Source organism: Carassius gibelio, chromosome B11, assembly GCF_023724105.1.
Source record: "Carassius gibelio isolate Cgi1373 ecotype wild population from Czech Republic chromosome B11, carGib1.2-hapl.c, whole genome shotgun sequence".
Taxonomy (NCBI): Eukaryota; Metazoa; Chordata; class Actinopteri; order Cypriniformes; family Cyprinidae; genus Carassius; species Carassius gibelio.
In genome coordinates this window covers 6,889,663-6,895,662 of record NC_068406.1, presented here as the reverse complement: position 1 = coordinate 6,895,662, position 6,000 = coordinate 6,889,663, and the positions used below count along the sequence as shown (strand labels likewise).

Below are 6,000 nucleotides of genomic sequence, written 5' to 3'. Positions count from 1 at the left end.
AGATAAATGTGTTTTAATTAAGAAATGAACATTTGGTTACATTAATGACATTCAGTTAGATGAAGGGCAGGCTGAAAGCTGCATTAGAAGATACTGCATGGACTATAATGCTGCAGGAATTTCATGTACAACTGAAGGTGATGGACAAGGGAAAGATCAACATGAATCCAGTACTGTATAATAAGCAAGATGAGCATGCACATTACTGATGTTTAGTACCCGAGGAGGACAAATATGAGGTTTATTTTACACAGAGACACAAATTAGCTCTTAATATTATGATTCTTTGCATTGCATGAATTGTATGGCTTTGCACTATAAACTACACACTCTCTGTACCTTGTCTTACTGAATGACACATTGACACTGTGAAAGTACAATGAAGTGTCACAGTATGTATTGGTTGTTTAAATTGGTGTCTTTGTTTACTTTCAATACTGTATCCTTGCACCTGATATAATTCAATATTTGGAGCCTATTCCAAATAGGCACTGATGTATATTTTTATGGTTCTATTCTTATTCTAAGATAAACATGACTTACAACTTACATATTGACAATTTGTTGAAAAGAAAAACTTAAAAATTATGACTCAGCACAGTCTGTTGTCCATGATGAGAAAAGGTATTTGTATGTTTTACTGCCCTTCCATCTTCAAGGGCCCAGTAGAGTCCCCTAGAAGAGCAAAAAAATGTAAATTTCAAATGGCTGTAAATCAAAGTCTGATTATAGTGTCAAAGAAAAAATTGGCAGGACAACTACTTATGCTATGCTAATTAAATAATGTTGGACAGAGTTTTCAAACATATATGGAAAGGTGGTATAAAGGTGTTTAAAAAAGTGCACTTAGTAAAATATCGAATTTCAGCCTGCCTCTTAAATATGTCATTAATTTTTACACAATGAACATGTTTAGATGACCCTTTGTTAAAAAAGATTGCATTTTCCCATTTTTTTAATTATTAAACATTTTAAACTACATTACCCATAAGCCTCTGCCATTCTATCGTTTGAACGCGAGTAATATTAGCGCTGGTATTTGGAGTTTATTGGAGTTGTGCTTAGGGTTAGGGTTACGATTTCGGTAAAGAGGTAATTTCTCACGACATAGCAACACTGCATTGTTAACTGAAGGTGTTACTGACGTAATCATTACAGTCAAACGGACTTTGCAACATTAAGCGGTTTATAATTTGGGTTAAAAGATAGTCCAATCACAGCGAGTTCTGCGAGAGCCAAGGGAACGTCAAAGCCAATGGCAACCCAGTTGAGCAGAGGCGTCACACTAACTTGTACATATATGGTCATTTATGCCGGGAGCTTCCGGGTTCCTGTAGTGAATGGACAGAAGCTGCAGTTACCCTGATGCAGCAAGAAATACGTTGATTAAAGGTGTTTTTTTGTTTTGTGTTTTAACGAAGGTATAATGATTCCCATTGTATTGAATAGGCTACATTGTTTACACTAATATTAGTGTACAGTACTTAAACTCAAAAGTTTGCATATACTGTGTGAAAAATAAATGTCAAAATGTTTCATTTGCTTAAAAAAAACACCTCTGAAGATTATTTAAACACAATATTTTTCTACTACTCAATTTTCCTTCTGTAATATTTACAATGTATTTATAGTGTATTAAAGGTAAACAATTTATCACATCTACGTTTCATGGAAATGGACCCTAAAAACTTGCCATTCTTAGATCCACCAGTTGAACTATAGGAATAGAAAACAAACAAACAAACATCATGACATCAATCACTCATTGTCTAGTCATTTTACAGTGTTTATTGATATGTCAAACTTTTCGCAGATAAACATAGTGCCCAGAACAGTCTCTCTCCAGTTTATTCCACTATGAAAAAAAAGAAAAGTTGATAAAAAAAAAAAAATGCATAGAGGTAACTAAGTGAAAACAAACAAACAAAATTGCAACAGAAACTCCCTTCAAAAAACATAAGTTTAATATTCAAAAATAAAAAGGGAATTTGTTTACAGAAATCCTGACAAAAGATGCCAAAGAATAATCAAGGCTACAGTTGAAAATATATTGTTTTCTTCCCTTTATCAACCAAATAGGCAAAAATGATTAAGAACAATGCTTTTTTTACAATTATAACCTTTAAAAACATATATCCTGTAATCATTGTTTGCTTCTATTGTGAATAAATGCAAAACAAATAAATGGTTAATAATTATTATTATTATTATGTGTATATATATATATATATATATATATATATACAGGAGTGCTTATAGTAGAGATTGGAGTGATGAATGTAGAGGAAAAATGAATACAAGCAGAAATGCTAAGACTGGAGGTTGGCAGTAAAGGACTGAGAGCAGATGTGTCACACAAGAGAGGAAGATCTGGAAGCTTTTGAATGGGCTGATATTGTGAAGAGCTGATGAAGAATGATTAAGTAATCTGTGAGAAATCCTGCAAGAAGAAACAAAGATAATTTATCACATTATGAACAACAAAAACACTGACAACAACAAATGGCAGAATACAACATACTGTAACTGCAGTGTGCATAGCAGTAATTGTACAGTATTGTCTGTTGGTGTGGATGCTAAAATACTTCTCATTATAGTTATTGGTCTTTGTGTGAACAACTTTAAGTGATCTGATTGCCCAAATTCATTGAAGATCTGATTTGTAGCACTTGAAAAGTTAAACTAGGATTTCCATTCTCTTGCTTCTAAGACAGATGTGTTCAGTAACGTCACCATAGAAAGAAAGGCAGACTATGAGGTGTGGACAGATATCATGTACTGTTGAAACAGGAAGGGGCGGCACCAATTTGTAAAGATTAATAAAGAATACAATGGACTTCATTTAAACTTCATGATATAAACACTCTTACAATGGGCACAATCTGATGGGAGCTGTGGTAATGGCCAATAACAGCAGTAGGAGTAAAAGTTGTAGAATTTTGTACAAGTACGCTTGTGCAATATAATATGATTATTGGATGAATTATTACTACTACAACATGCTCTTTGTTGAGTGTTCTTCCTGATGGGCTAAGTGAACCAAAATTTAAGAAACATCAAATGCTGAGAAAAATGTATCTGACGTACCAAGTGTTTGCCTTTGCAGCTTTTGGTCTTCTTCATAAATGCACAAGATGGTCAAATTCAAATCTCATGACAGGCCTTCCTGAAATATAAACATGTTGAGACAGTGTGTTAAAATGATCTGTGACCAAAATATTTGATTAACACATAATATAAGGATGCGTTCATTAAAGCAAATCAGTTATAACTAAGAGTCTTCAACATTACCTGTGAAGGGTTGATCCTTTGAAGGACTTGTTCAGCCCCCTTGACAGCTTCTTCAATATCAGCATTGGGAGCGTGGAGTTGAAGTTCCCTGTTAATTCTAGCAGAGCGAGAGAGAGCGAGAGCGAGAGCGAGAGCGAGAGAGAGAGAGAGAGAGAGAGAGAGAGAGAGAGAGAGAGAGAGAGAGATTTGACAAGAGATGGCTTCTTTAAAGATCTGCTGGATTACAGGTTGTTGTGGAGTATGTAATCCGACGTAACTGCAAGACAGAAAAAACACTGAATTACAATTACATCACAAAAAGATATTAAAGGCATGGCAAACTTAGTGGTTACTGTGCTTTACAAATAGTGTAGAGTAAAAACAGTTACTGTGGTAAAATCCTGGTAAGTGTTGTGGTTATTGTGTGTTAGTAAATACAAATACCAGAGTAAAACTATGGTTACTATGGTAAACCCATAGTAAATGTCGTGGTTATTGTGTGTTAGTAAATACAAATACCAGAGTAAAACTATGGTTACTATGGTAAACCCATAGTAAATGTTGTGGTTATTGTGTGTTAGTAACTACAAATACCAGAGTAAAACTATGGTTACTATGGTAAACCCATAGTAAATGTTGTGGTTATTGTGTGTTAGTAAATACAAATACCAGAGTAAAACTATGGTTACTATGGTAAACCCATAGTAAATGTTGTGGTTATTGTGTGTTAGTAAATACAAATACCAGAGTAAAACTATGGTTACTATGGTAAACCCATAGTAAATGTCGTGGTTATTGTGTGTTAGTAACTACAAATACCAGAGTAAAACTATGGTTACTATGGTAAACCCATAGTAAATGTCGTGGTTATTGTGTGTTAGTAACTACAAATACCAGAGTAAAACTATGGTTACTATGGTAAACCCATAGTAAATGTCGTGGTTATTGTGTGTTAGTAACTACAAATACCAGAGTAAAACTATGGTTACTATGGTAAACCCATAGTAAATGTCGTGGTTATGTGCGTTACAAAGTCCAGAGTAAAACTACGGTTACAGTAGGAGAAGCATGGTAAATATGCTGTAGTTACTGTGTGTGTATTGGCTACACATGACGTGGTCAAGCAAAAGTTAGGCTAGTATTGTAAAAATATGCTAAATGTGTGGACTTTTTACACGATCACGATTATCACGCGATATTGGGTTGGGTGCTTTGTTGTGCTTGTATTAGTCATGTCTAAAAGCTGAAGACCCATATGTCACATCATAAATTTATTTAAAACTGCAACAGGTCTATAAACAGTACAGGTTAGCTTAGGCTAATGACAATGGTAGGCTAGCTGAGCAGCCCACTGACCCATAATTTGAGCATAAACTGCCCTTTAAAAACACGGCCCTGTCTAACGTGATGCAGAAATACTGAAATAATTAAAACAATACGCTTAACCACGTGATATCATTACAAAAAGAAGAATAAAAAAAATATATTTACCCTTGCTTACCTGTTTGAAGGTGTACGCGCATCAGGTGAACTGAACGAGCCACGCTAGTGACGTCACTGCCGCTGAAGATGATGCGTGTTATTTGGACGCATCTGCTCTCCACCGAAATTAATGGGAAGGATTGGCGTATCATATGCACGCAAAAATGGCATTTGGCGTATGCATTACACGCAAATAGAAAATGTAAAGTCGTGTTATTTATACGCAGACTGATGAGAACGGGTTGCATCATGAGTGAGCATCTTCTTCTGTACAGATTGCACAGCTTCTGTAAACCCTGCACCTACTGCTCTCAACGCTTTAACATGACAAAAGATGCATTAATAAGATCTCTAATAAATCCGCATGTGCTAAATCCGTATTTATTTATAATCAAAAATATTTGTGTTTTGTAATAGCAACAAAAACATGTTAGAAATTATGTTTAGTTAATTGTGACAGTCAGAATACTGCTCTTAATTATATGGTTTTTCTTTGTTTTCGATTTAAATGGTTTAGAAAGGATTTTAAAGGAGCAATATCACACTCGTCCTTTATTTTACTCGGAATTTATGCTACATCTTTAAATTTTTATTAAGAGTTTTACATCTCATGGTGCAATGGACACCTGTTTGTCTAGGCGCAAAAAGTTGCATGAGGCGGACAAAAATTTACATTTTATAATTTTGCAAATTAAACTTAAGGTAGAGCATCTAGAAAGGCTTCCTCCAAAATGACGTGATTCGCCGTGACAAATGTAAGAAACAGCCTGTATCAGGAATATTCTCTTGTAATAAGATATGATTAAGTTGGCTATGAAAAGACATGCCAACTCATGTCATGATGACATGATCCTCACAAAATGATAGGATTGATAACCAAATGCACTCAAATAGCAACCGATAAACACAAATACAAAGCGATTCATCCAAGGTGCACTTGCCAGAAAATGCGTAACCAATAGGCCTACTTGTCTTTTTTTTTTTTTTTAAACAAAATCTGTTATTCCATCTTTACAATATAAGTGCAAGACAAAGGGGAAACCAAGGATTTCGTAGAATTTTGATTTTTATCATCCTAAAGGCCTGCTATGTAGCAGCCAAGAGTGATTTGACTGACTTGAATCGTTCACCGCTCGTGTTCTCTTGAATGAATGCAAAACAATAGCTGGCATTGGACATTGTTATTTTGATCATACTACATAATGCAATTAATTCTGTCAGAGTTCACTCCTCTCGCGCTCTCATTGT

General features: G+C 34.8%; 1 long non-coding RNA gene across 1 annotated transcript; it reads right to left on the bottom strand.

Moving 5' to 3' along the window:
* Positions 1-1,162: 1,162 nt before the first annotated feature.
* Positions 1,163-4,996, bottom strand: LOC127968237 (uncharacterized). Its single transcript, XR_008155936.1, has 4 exons — positions 4,772-4,996; positions 3,292-3,388; positions 3,088-3,166; positions 1,163-2,440 (listed from the first exon to the last, which is right to left on the bottom strand). It is a non-coding gene; the product is annotated as an uncharacterized LOC127968237 (long non-coding RNA).
* Positions 4,997-6,000: the final 1,004 nt, after the last annotated feature.